Source organism: Apodemus sylvaticus, chromosome 13 (assembly GCF_947179515.1).
Source record: "Apodemus sylvaticus chromosome 13, mApoSyl1.1, whole genome shotgun sequence".
NCBI lineage: Eukaryota > Metazoa > Chordata > Mammalia > Rodentia > Muridae > Apodemus > Apodemus sylvaticus.
The window spans coordinates 21,247,928-21,260,576 of record NC_067484.1 but is presented as its reverse complement, the minus strand read 5'-3'; the positions used below and the strand labels follow the sequence as shown (position 1 = coordinate 21,260,576).

General features: G+C 46.8%; 1 protein-coding gene across 1 annotated transcript in view; it reads left to right on the top strand.

Moving 5' to 3' along the window:
• The first annotated feature begins 11,533 nt into the window (after window positions 1–11,533).
• Zbtb7c (zinc finger and BTB domain containing 7C) overlaps window positions 11,534–12,649 on the top strand; it is a 332,122-nt gene continuing 331,006 nt past the window's right edge. The window contains exon 1 of the mRNA XM_052155626.1: window positions 11,534–11,700. The gene's annotated coding sequence lies outside the window, so the exon portion shown is untranslated. The remainder of the gene's footprint in view (window positions 11,701–12,649) is intronic.

The following is a 12,649-nucleotide window of genomic DNA, read 5'->3' as shown; positions in this document are numbered from 1 at the left end:
TGCCACCACCTCAAGGTGGCCCCTCTTGGATGATATGCAATAGCCTTTTAAGTGGCTAGGCATCTAAACACAGGAAGATGAATACGGGAAAACTTTTCTTGGGCTTCCTGTTCCCAGCTTAGAGTCTCTCCTTCTCCAGGACTGTCTTTCAGTAAGTTTCTCAGTCCTACCCTTGAACCTGTGATGGGTGGGGTCTGGCCAGTTCTCAGATACTGATAAGACATCTGTCCTATTGTCTCAATGCAAATGAATGGTTCCTTTTAAACAACCTTGATATCTTCAGAAACCACTTCCTGCTTTATAAAGCCCTTTAGGAGAAGCCTGCAAGTTTCTTAGGCCCTTCTACCAATTTTCACTATAAACCTGGATAAAAGCCTCCATCAATAGCCCTGCTGTAGCCCGAATGTATTACTTCCTTGAAATTTCTGCCACCAAAAACATTAGTCCATTACTTCAAAATTCACTCTCCCATGAGTCTCAGGATATGTAAAAATGTAGATTAAAAAAACAAAACAAAACAGAATTTAACATGAGTGACCTCTACTTTAATTTCCAATGTAGTCTTCGTTTCCATATGAAACTTCCTGAGTACAGCATTTACTGTCCACATACCTCTTAGCATTCTGGACCTCTGAGCTCCCATCAGAATCAATGATTAAATTCTGCTTATAGCATCTCAGGCTTTTCCTCAAAAAAAAATATTTTTTAAAGTTGCATCAATCTTTTAAAATATTTAAAATTGTATTTACTTTGTGTGTGTGTGTGTGTGTGTGTGTGTGTGTGTGTGTATGTGAATGCACCGTGGCACATGTGTGGAAATCAGAAAACAACTTGGAGGGATTGGTTTTGTCCTCCTCCTACTGTGTGGTTTCATAAGCTTTTGTTTTGTTTTATTTTGTTTTTGTTTTTGTTTTTGCTTTTTTTCGTGACAGGGTTTCTCTGTATAGTCCTGTCTATCCTGGAACTTACTCTGTAGACCAGGCTGGCCTTGAACTCAGAAATCTGCCTGCCTTTGCCTCCCAGAGTGCTGGGATTACAGGCGTGCACCACCACTGCCTGGTTCATTGTAAGCTTTTTACTAACCTGTTTCTTTCTAAATTCCTCCATAGACCATTTCCAAAAATGTAAGAACTCATTCTCAGGGCCTCGCAGCCACAGCTCCTGGCAGTGCTAACTTCTCTGTTGGTCACCTTCCCCCAGCTGCATCTAAGTGTCTGAGAGAAGCAGGGAAGGAAGATGTGTTTTCTTCCTCAGTTCCAGAGGTTCCAGAGGTCATGGTTCAGTCATGGCCGGGGGAGTGTGTGGATAAAGGGGCTGATTCTCCTCACAGCAACACAGTGACAGAGTGACACCCCATAGCGACACAGCCATACCTCATAGTGACAGTGACACTTCATAGTGACATGGTGACAAAACAACACCTTAGTGACACAACACCTCATAGTGACACAATGACACCCCATAATGACACAGTGACACCCCATAGCGACACAGCAATACCTCATAGTGACACAGTGACATCTCATAGTGACACAGTGACACCTCATAGTGACACAGTGACACCTCATAGTGACACAGTGATACTTCATAATGACACGGTGACATAACAACACCTTAGTGATGCAATACCTCATAGTGACACAATGATACCCCATAATGATACAGTGACACCTCATAGTAACACTGTGACATAATGACACTGTGACACCCCATAGTGATACAGTGATACCCCATAGTGACACAGAGACACTTCATAGTGACACAGTGACACCCTATAGTGACACAGTGATACCCCATAGTGACACAGTGACACCCCATAGTGACACAGTGACATCTCATAGTGACAAAGCGATATCTCATAGTGACACAGAGACATCCCATAATGACACAGTGATACCTCACAGTGATACAGTGAGACCCCATAGTGACAGTGACACCCCATAGTAACACAGTGACATCCCATAGTGACACGGTGACATAAAACACCTTAGTGTCACAACAACACCTCATAGTGACACAATGCTACCCTATAGTGACACAGTGACACCCCACAGTGACACATTGACATCTCATAATGACACAGCAATACCTCATAGTGACACAGTGACATCTCATAGTGACAAAGCGACACCTCATAGTGACACAGTGACATCCCATAGTGACAGTAACACCCCATAGTGACACTGTGACACCCCATAGTGACACTGTGATACCCAATAGTGACACAGTGATGCCTCATAGTGACACATTGACACCCCATAGTGACACAGTGACACCCCATAGTGACACGGTGACATAACAACACCTTAGTGACACAACACCTCATAGTGACACAATGACGCCCTATAGTGACACCCCACAGTGACACAGTGACATCTCATAATGACATAGTGATACCTCATAGTGACACAGTGACACCCCATAGTGACACAGTGACACCCCATAGTGACACAGTGACACCTCAAGGTGGACATGAAGCAGAGAGGAGATATAGCAAAGGATCAGGGATCGTCTGAGAGATCTTCTTCCTCCTACCTCTCAGCATCTCCTAATGACGTCACACTGTGAGTCCACTGAGGAGTTATTAACCTTTCCCTTAGGTCAGATCCCACAAGGTCTATTCACTTCCTGAAAGTTCACTGGTTGCCAATCAGACCCACCAATACATGAGGCTTCAGGAGACATATTAAAATTTTAATGGAAGTACTCTTTGGATTTGAGACCTAATCTCATACAGAATGAATTTATGTTAACTTGACGGAAGACAAAAATACTTACACATAAGGCCATATTTATAAATTCCACGTTAGCATTCCTCATGATGGTAATCCTATTCAATCCAAAGCACAGACATTTGATCAGCATTGAATGAGATCATGTATCAGTAAACAATAAACATGGCCAGAAGAAGAAATGAGTGGGCACAGGCTGTGCTGTATCCATACAATGTGATGACAAATGTTCTATTTAAAATGACAGGAAACAGAATGACCGCTCACAGTTCATCCACATGCTGGGAAAGACTTGAGCTGAGGTCCTTGTCAACAGAATGGAACACAACCCAGGAAGGCCTCTTTGGGGGCCTGGACTTGGGGACAGATGACAAAATATCTATCATAGTATTTGGGGACTGCACAGGCAAGGTGGTGTAGTTTGATACAAACTGGTTCTGATCAAGCTGCAGCATTGATATCAATGACAGAGTTGTGTCCTTTCTCAAAGACAGATATGAAACTAATGAAGAATGATGAATTTGACAACTGGGAACAAGAAAAAAGTAAAAAAAAATTGCAGTGGCACTGGAAGAGTTGGTGCCTGGACATGATGGAGAATCTTTACTACAAATGCATTATAGCTACATAGGTATACAATGTATACAAAGGTGCCACTATCTCCACCCTATTCTAAATCTTTTTTTTTTAAAAAGATTTATTATTATATCTAAGTACACTGTAGCTATCTTCAGACACAGGGTGTCAGATCTCTTTACAGATGGTTGAGAGCCACCATATGGTTGTTGGGATTTGAACTCAGGACCTTCAGAAGAGCAGTCAGTGCTCTTAACCACTGAGCCATCTCTCCAGCCCCACCCTATTCTAAATCTTTGTTTTTCACTTACTGTGCTACACACATTCATGGACTTTGTTTAGAACATATTAAATTGTCCACTTATAAAGGCATTCAGTAACGCATGTTTGCCTGTGCCTAGCACTTCCTAAATAGAACTAGTCCTCTTTCTCCGTCATCCAGTTGAAGAGGGTGAGGGTTCTCCATTGAAGGTTCATCACAGATGCCTAATTGCATAGCTCTGATAGATGTAGTAGTCATTCTCACGCCACATTCTTGGGAAGGGTGATGAGACAATAAAAATAGTAGTTTACTGCCAAGGAAGAGTTAGTGAACCCTGAAAAGACCTCAGGAGCCAGTCTGATGCAATCACACCAGGGCCTTTCTTCAAACTTAAGCTTGGGCTCTGCCCACTGCCAACACGTGGGATGGTTTTGGTGGAGAAGAGCTCAGAATACTTTCCAGGGCAAGGTTTTATAGAAAGTGGCAAGCAAGGGCTGAATGTTTCTAGCTCAGTAGGCATCTAATTGGAGAGCTACTGTGGCCTTTAGCATAATTGGCCAGTGCTGGGAATCAACCCATAAACTTCACTTCTGCTTCTCTCTGCATTGGTGGTCGTTAGGCAGGGGGCAGGCTTGGTGGGGATTAACCCCTTGTTGGGGTTAGCCTAGAACCTGGAGCTAGGCTTGGGTTTTGTTGGGGAGTCACTTGGAAACTAATGTTAGGTCTTGGCCTGTTTACCTGAGTTCAAACTTAGGTCAAGTTCTCTAAAATGGAGTCTGAACTTAAAAGATTTGATCTCTCAGTAAAAGGGTAAAGGAATACAGTTAATGCTATGTCAGTCGGTAAAAATAATTGAGACAATTATCAGATTGTTTCTCTGACCATAAGTTGTGTTAGTCAGGGCTCTCTGGAGAAACAGAATTGATAGAACAAATCTTCCTATATAAATGGGATTTATTAGAGTGGCTTACAGGTTATGGTCCAACTATTCAAACAATGGCTGTTTTCCAGGGGAGAGTCCAAGAATCCAATAGCTGTTCAGTCCATGAGGGCTGGTTGTCCCAGCTGGTCTCTAGTACACGGTGGGATCCTGAAGAAGTAGGCTGTAACCAGTACAGGATGAACTCGCCAGCCAAAGAACAAGAGCCTCCTTCCTCCATGCCTTTCACATAGGCTGTCACCAGAAGGTGTAGTCCAGATTTAAGGTGAATCCTCTCTCCTTAAAAGACCAGGATTTAGAGTGGGTGTGTTCCACTTCAAATGATTTAGTGAAAAAAGATCCCTCACAAGTGTACCCACCTATTTGGGTTTTAGCTAATTCCAGATGTAGTCAAATTGACAGCCAAGAATACCCATCACATGTAAAACTAATCATCTCTGAGAATGGGTCTTAGAATGTGTGTGGTGAAGCATTTCCATCTACACACAGACACACAGACAGACAGATACACACACACACACACACACACACACACACACACACACACTCCATGGGTCAGCTGTTAGTCATTAGTTACTGCAAATCAAAAAAGTCACAGAGGCACAATAGCAACTCAGACTTTGGGGAAAGATGTTTAGGGTGGCCCTGCACCTAGACCTCGCCTGCTCTACCCTACCCTAGCTGGTTTAGCTTTTCTCCCATACTTGGAGTGTCTAGGGTGTGGTGGTTTGAATAAGAATGGCCCCACAAGCTCAAAGATTGGAAAGCTTAGTCTCCAGGAAGTGGAACTCTTTGATAGGATTAGAAGGATTAGTAGGTGTGGCCTTGTTAGGGGAAGTGTGTCTCTGGGGGGTGGGCTTTGAGGTTTGGAAAGCCTACTGCAAGCCCAGAGTCTCTCTCTGCCTATGGATCATGACATAGCTCTCAGCTCCTGCCCCAGCCTCTGCCTGTATGCAGCCATGCTTCCTGCTCTAATAATAATAAGCCAACCCTGTGAAACGTAGGCAAGGCCCCCAGTTAAATGCTTCCTTTTATGAGCTGTCTTGGTCATGGTGTCTCTTGGCTGTAGGTGGTGTTTCGACTGAAGGAGGGGAGGGAGAAGATAATGAGAGAGCACGTTCCTGGAGTGAGAAAAATCATAAAACTGCTAAAAAAATCACCTGTGAAATAAGGAGGGCTCCTGAAAGCTGCGCTAGACCCAGACATGCCCCATGTGATGAGTGGAAGCCCAGGCCACTCTTGGAATTTGGGGTGGGGGGGGGGAATGTCATATCTTAAACACAGTTTCAGATTCTCTAGGCTTCCATTCTGATTCTCTTGAGCTACTCCAGCCCTTTATTAAAGCTGTTAACCAGCCTTTCTAGGGTCGGGTGTGGCAAACAAAGCAGGTAGACACAGCAGCACAGGCTACCCATAACTGACTTACCTACAATAGCACCTTCTCTAGGAGACAGTAACTGGAGGAGGGTTAGTGACAAAGGCTGAGATGGGTTAGAGCCAAGCTGGGAGTGGTGAGGGCAAGTTGGATACAGTGGAAGAATTAGAAAGATCTACAAGTAGAACTTCTAAACCCCAAGTATTCTGTAGAGAAAGCTGGGACATCACAGATGTCTTTGTTAAATTATTAAACACATCAATAATTATCATTGGCTTATACACAGATTTCAATATTGTCTATATTTATATTTGGCCCTGTTTTATGGGTAGAGATTGAAGCTGAGTTTGCCTGTATCATCGTGATTGCTGGGAACTTTCTACCTAGTCTAGAATGGCTTTGAAGTCATGGTAACCCTTTTGTCTCTACCTCCCTCTTCAAGTCTATTAAAGAGAAAGTCATTCTGGTATTTATTAAAATGGTAATGAAGGTTGTAATGGGGAGTACTGCAATTGAGGGAAGAGAGAGAACAAGAAGATGGAGAGTTACAGGCCAGGAGCAGAGTTTGGAGAGGGGTAAGTTAGTGAGCTGATGGAAATATAATTAAGAGGCAAACTCAAGGATAGGCAGCTTCTTGCTAATTGACCAGACAGGATTCTGGTTTAAGACCGACGAGAGCAATCAGGGATCAGAAGTACAGGGAGGATTTGGACAGATATTGAGGTCAAATGTCAAATGTGCTGGAATCTCACTCAACTGTCCAACTAAGATTCTTGCAAATTTGGACCAGATAGGAGGAAGAGAGGATCCAAACATGAGAGGCCAGTCTGCCAAAAAGCTTAAGGGACTCTGTGTACAGTTTTATCAGAAGAATCTTTGCTAATGCTAAGTTAAAATAGTCATACTGTACTGGTTAGTTTTGTGTGTCAACTTGACACAGGCTGGAGTTATCACAGAGAAAGGAACTTCAGTTGGGGAAGTGCCTCCATGAGATCCAGTTGTGGGGCATTTTCTCAATTAGTGATCAAGTGGGGAGGGTCCCTTGTGGGTGGTGCCACCTTTGGGCTGGTGCTCTTGGGTTCTATAAGAGAGCAGGCTGAGCAAGCCAAGGGAAGCAAGCCAATAAGAAACATCCCTCCGTGGCTTCTGCATCAGCTCCTGCTTCCTGACCTGCTTGAGTTCTAGTCCTGACTTCCTTTAGTGATGAACTGCAACGTGGAAGTGTAAGCTCAATAAACCCATTCCTCCCCAACTTGCTTCTTGGTCATGATGTTTGTGCAGGAATAGAAACCCTGACTAAGACACATACATAGGTTATGCATGTATGATTAATATAAGAAACAAAAAAATATAACATTTATTTTTACTAAGAGGAAATACCTTCTTGTGAGCTATGACAACTGAATGAACATTAACTCCTGGATTAGAATATATTTCTTTTTCGTTTTTTTCCCATCAATGAGAGTTGATGAAATGTTTAGATTAGATAATAGTGTTGTAATAATTGATGGTTCTGCTCAGATTTTGATTATTTTGATAGAGCATGTCTTTTCTCTTAGAAAACACTTTAGAATTTTCAATAAAGGAGTATCATGTCTTACTCTCAGATGAGTTTTGGAAGTGATAATATGTATATGCAAGGGGGTATCAGGATAAAACACTAGTAGCAAATGTTAATACTTGGGCCAGGTATAGGCATGTAAGTGTGTGTGTGTGTGTGTGTGTGTGTGCACATGCACGCATGTGAGTACAAATTTGTGGTTGTGGTTGCAAGTGGAGGACCGAGGACAACCTTGGGTTTCATCCTTAGGAATGTCATTCTCCTTTGAGACAGGGATGATCATTGGTCTGAAGTTCACTAATCAGGCTGGAGTGGCTGGTGAGTCCCGGGGTGCCTGCCATGTTCATGTGCATTACCAGGTGTGCTCTTCCAACTTTCCTGACAATTAAAGGTACGATGAGGATGGTGGGTCTTGGTTTTGTGGAAATCATCTCTCTCTCTCTCTCTCTCTCTCTCTCTCTCTCTCTCTCTCCCCCTCCCTCCCTCCCTCCCTCCCCTCTCCCTCTCCTCTCCCTCTCTCTTTCCCTCTCCCCAAGGGTCAGTATTGCAGAGTAGACCGCTCCTGAATTGCCAGCACAAACCCTGGCTATGTGTTTTTCATGTCATTCCCCAGATGTTGTCGACATCAGAAATCTCATATATACAATGGTCACAAAATGTGTTGCATACAGTTGTCACTAGGGTCCTATAACAGAAATACCTTTATGAGATCTAATTGTGAAACTAGTTCCATAAACGTCAATTCTCTCCCTTTGCAGAGAGTTTCTTAATATCTCTGAGAAATAGATAAAGGTTAAGCCCAATTCTCAGTCAAGTCTTTGCACTCTATTACGCTAATACTGATGGCTTACACAGAACTCCACACAGATGACGCACAGTCACCCCTTTGTGAATGTGATCCTTGGGGCAACTCTTGCCCACATCTTGCCTCACCTGGTCACCTCAGCATCTCCACAAAATAGAAAGGATCCCATATATTTGCTAGTAGAAGCTCTAAGCAGTTGAATGACAACCTTTCCTAGGTTAGCTGATAAGTGATCTGACGGAGAGTCTTATTAATTTTGGCAAAGTGAAGTTGACTCGTCAATGTATATGCAAGCAAGTGCAGTACAAATACATTTCACGAAGTTCACTGGATCCTGTCATCATGTGTGACCACACTCACTTCCGGTTTTTAAAATGACATTTTTTTTTTTGTCTTGTTTAGCCATGCACAAGGCCCTGGGTACCATCTGCAACAATATAAATATGACAGACAAATTAATAATAAAAACAAAATTGAGTAGGGTCTGGTGGTACCAGCTTGTAACCCTGCCTAATTTGGAGGTCAAGGAAGGACAATTGTAAGTTCAAGGCCAGCTTGAGTAACTTGGGAAGGCTGTCTCAAAATAAAAAAATGGGGAAAGGACTGGAAACATGTCATGTGGTAAAGTGCATTCCTAGTACTTGTGAGGTTCTAGGTTTACTCCCTAGTATGAAAACAAACAAAAATAAACGAACAAACCCAAACCAACCAACCAACCAAACCCCACCTTGCTTATTCAATTTCTTTTTCCATGAAGTGCTGTTAGGTATGAGGGAGGTGATGTTCCAGAGCTGCCTTTAGGCAGCTTGCTGGCTCCCAAGAGTGCAGAGCATTACCATCTTAACTGTGGGTACATTTTGAGAGGTTTGGCCTAAAGGGCTAGAGTGCAGTTACCGTGAGGCTTCTGTGAGGAACATAATGAATGGCTAGCCCCTTGCTCTTGGCGTACCGAACTGTTTAGCTGCGAATCACTGACTGCACCATGGAAGGGAGGAGAAACTTCGCCATTCAGAACCTTTTACTTTTCTAAATAGGACACCTTCTCCCCGACTGCTCTAGTTTCCAGAACTGGCATTCTTGCCATCGCAGGGCTGAACTTCCAGGTTGTTCCTGAAGGCACCCCACACTCGGCAGGGGCGCAGTCAGATTTATGGCTCAGAAGACAGCATTTAGCTGGCTCAGCAATAGTCCACATTGCTGAAGACCTGCTAATGAAAGGAAGCCATACAGACAGCCTGGTTTAGGAAAGCGACACACACCTTATCTCCTAGTTGGGAGAGCAGTGGTTTCCAGGGCTACTTAAAGAAAGGGGTATTATTATTTTTTTTCTTGCCACTCTGCAAGATCCATTAACTTGGAAACTGACATCCTGAGTCTAGAAAATCTATTCATTTTTCCAGTAGATTTCTCTAGACTTCTATGGGCCTTTGTATAATTTGGAAATGGTTGTCCAAACTTGAGTTGGAGCAATTTCTGAGTAGGAAGAACCAGGTCTCATCAGCTCATTAGTGCCAGATAACTGTACCTAGACCCTGGGTTCTAGATGTCTGTCCCCTCTCATTGTTCGATCTTGGTTTTCTCTAGCCACTTTCAGGTGTGTTTTCCATTGTCATATAAATATACACACACACATATATGTATATACACATATTGTATATGTGTGTATATATATATATATATAAACACATATATGTGTGTATACATGCATATATACACATATGCATATATACACATATATGTATATATGCACATATAAACTTATGTTTATATATGTTCATATATGTTTATATATATATGTATAATGTCTCACAATATAATGTCTCAGTATGTTTAGTATGTGAATTATTGAAACAAAGAAGAAAATCTTAATAGCTAAACAGACTCATCAAGCAAACCTGCAGGAATTCCCTAAAAGATATCATGGAGTGTTTTCAGCACTAGTAGACTATGACAGAGTCCCAGGGCTTCTGCCTTCTGTTGATATGGGTGGCCAGATTTGAGGTACCGCTCAGAGTGTGAGATAGGTAAACTTTCTCGAGCCTGAGGAAGGAGCTTCAGAAATGACCAGCAGACATCTGGGCAATACAGCCTCAGATGGAGAGAAGCCAAGGGATCCTATCTGGGTTGCACAAAGGTTGGAAGGGAAGCTGATTCGAGTGTTTCGGCCTGCTGGGGTCGAGAACCCATGCCTCAGCCACACCTGGTCCTAGACAGCACAAGAGTACGGTACCTCCCGGCAAGTTCTCCTCTAGTCTAAGAGCCTATTTAGAAAAGCCAGTCCACATACCCTACAACTTGTTAGCCGCCGGGGCAGGACCTGGCAGGAGGGGGAGGAGCCAAGGCATCTCAGGACCCGCCCCTTGGTTGTTTCGGAAAGCCTCCTTCAGAGTTACTGTTTTGCGGGAAGCAGGGTACGTCGCGCTGGGGACCTCACCCAAGCATCCTATAAGACCGGCTTGCTCTCAGGGATTAGAGCGTTCTGAAGCACTGTAAACCTACATTCACTGGTATCTGCGAGGTGTTTTGGGGCGTTCGATGAAATTCCAGGAGCAATAGAGAAACTTCTCACTCCTCTTTGCTTTTGGGTGGGAAAACAGTTGTCGAGTAGTTTAATTTCCCATCCTAATCGGACTCTGTAAAAATCTTGCACCGAGCGACTGAGCCAAGCTCTGCAGCCCAGCTGCCCTGGTCCGGGTGTGCGCCTAAAACACCCTGCAGTTTCGGACTAGCGCCCCGGTGTGAATGGGTCCAGCCGGGCCGCAGAGGGCGTCTTGAGACTGGAGAAACCGCGGCCGCCTGGCCCGTCGCCTCGGCCAGGGCTGTCCCTTTAAATCCTGGAGGAGGCAAAGAGAAAAAAGAAAAGAAAGAATAAAGACACGGAGCCCCCAGAGCTGGGTGGCTCTGCCCGGTCCCCCCACCCCTCCTCGCCCCCGCACCACTCCCTGCGACCTGACCCCTGCTCGTCCCCTCGTGGGGGGTCCTGGGCGTCCCCGGCAGTGCCGCCCACTAGCCAGCGACTGTCAAAATAGAAATTAGAGGAGCCAGGAGGAGGCCCGGCCGTGGCAAGTGCCTGTGTGGCAGGGTGGGGAGGGGGCGGGCGCGAGCGAGCCAGAGAGAGGCGACCGCACACATCCGGGCCCTTTAGCCCTGTGCGGCCCCCGAGCCGCGGGCGCGGGCGCTGGGCGCGGGGCGCGGGGCTGCAAGCCGCCGCGCGGGAGGCGGGGCGTGCGGAGGGCGGAGGCGCGGCCCCGGGAGGGAGGAGCTGCCCGCGCGCCCGCTGCTCGGCTGCACAGCCGCTGGAGCAGCCTGGCCACGAGACTCTTGACAGCGGCGGCGGCCCGCGCGGTTCGGGAGCGCAGGGACGGACCGACAGCGGCGGCGAAGGAGGACGCGAGCGCTGCGGCCGGGAGCCAAGTGCGGGCGGCGCGCGGGGCCGGCGGCGCGCGGAGGTGAGCAGCTCTGCGCGCCGGCTGTCAGGGGTCTGCTTCCCCACCTCGGCTGCCTAGGCGGGTCGGGAGGTCGCGGGGTTCCGAGAGGGTGGCTGTGCGTCCCCGGAGCCCCGGCGCGGTGGCAGGGCCGTTGCTAGGAGGCAGGAGGTCCGCGCGTCCTGGGGCGCCGGCGGGGGCAGGGGCGCGCTCCATCGCTGGGCAGGAGGCGGGGGGCTGCGGTGGCTATTCAGGGGCTCCGTGCGTGCGGCAGCCATGCAACCGAAGGAGGCGGGCGGAGGCAAAGAGGGAGAGGGGGAGGGAGGGGAGAGCCAGCAGAGAGGGAGCCAGCGAGCGGGCGCCGCGCCTCCTGGCTGGCACCGCGGCCTGGAGCGAAGTGGCTCGCGGGGCTCCGAGGGAACTTCTGCCGGCGCGTGCGGCCCCGGGCTCCGCGGCGCCTCCGGGCCCGGGCGGGGCGAGCCTCTCGGCAGCCACAGGTGGTTCCTGCCAAAAGTTTTTGCTGTACTTCTCCCGGGAAGGAAGGCTGGAGAGCATTTTGGATAGTGGCGGTTTTCCGGTACTTGGGTACCTGAACCTCGTGCTGTCTTTTCTTGGACATTGAGAAAAGGGACTGTCAAAGGTGGAGGGGATTCCGTACTACTCAATGAGGCCCGAGGGTTGCCTGGCGGCCCGGACCCAGGGGACGCTCAGAGGAGCATCTCAGCTGCGGGCACATGGTCAAGTTGAGATAAATGGGCACACGCACGTAATTCCTTCCCTTGATAAAGGGAAGCATAGCCAGCCCTGGAGCCTGTCATCCCCGCTGGGCGGCTGGAGATCTCGTCCTAGATCTCGTCAAAATAGAAATTAGAGGATCCAGGTTCGCCGTGGAGATCTCTTCATAGCGACAGACGCGGAAACCGCGTGTGCGTCTTTGCTAGCTGTGTGCGCGTCTTTTGCTGGGCTGACAGCG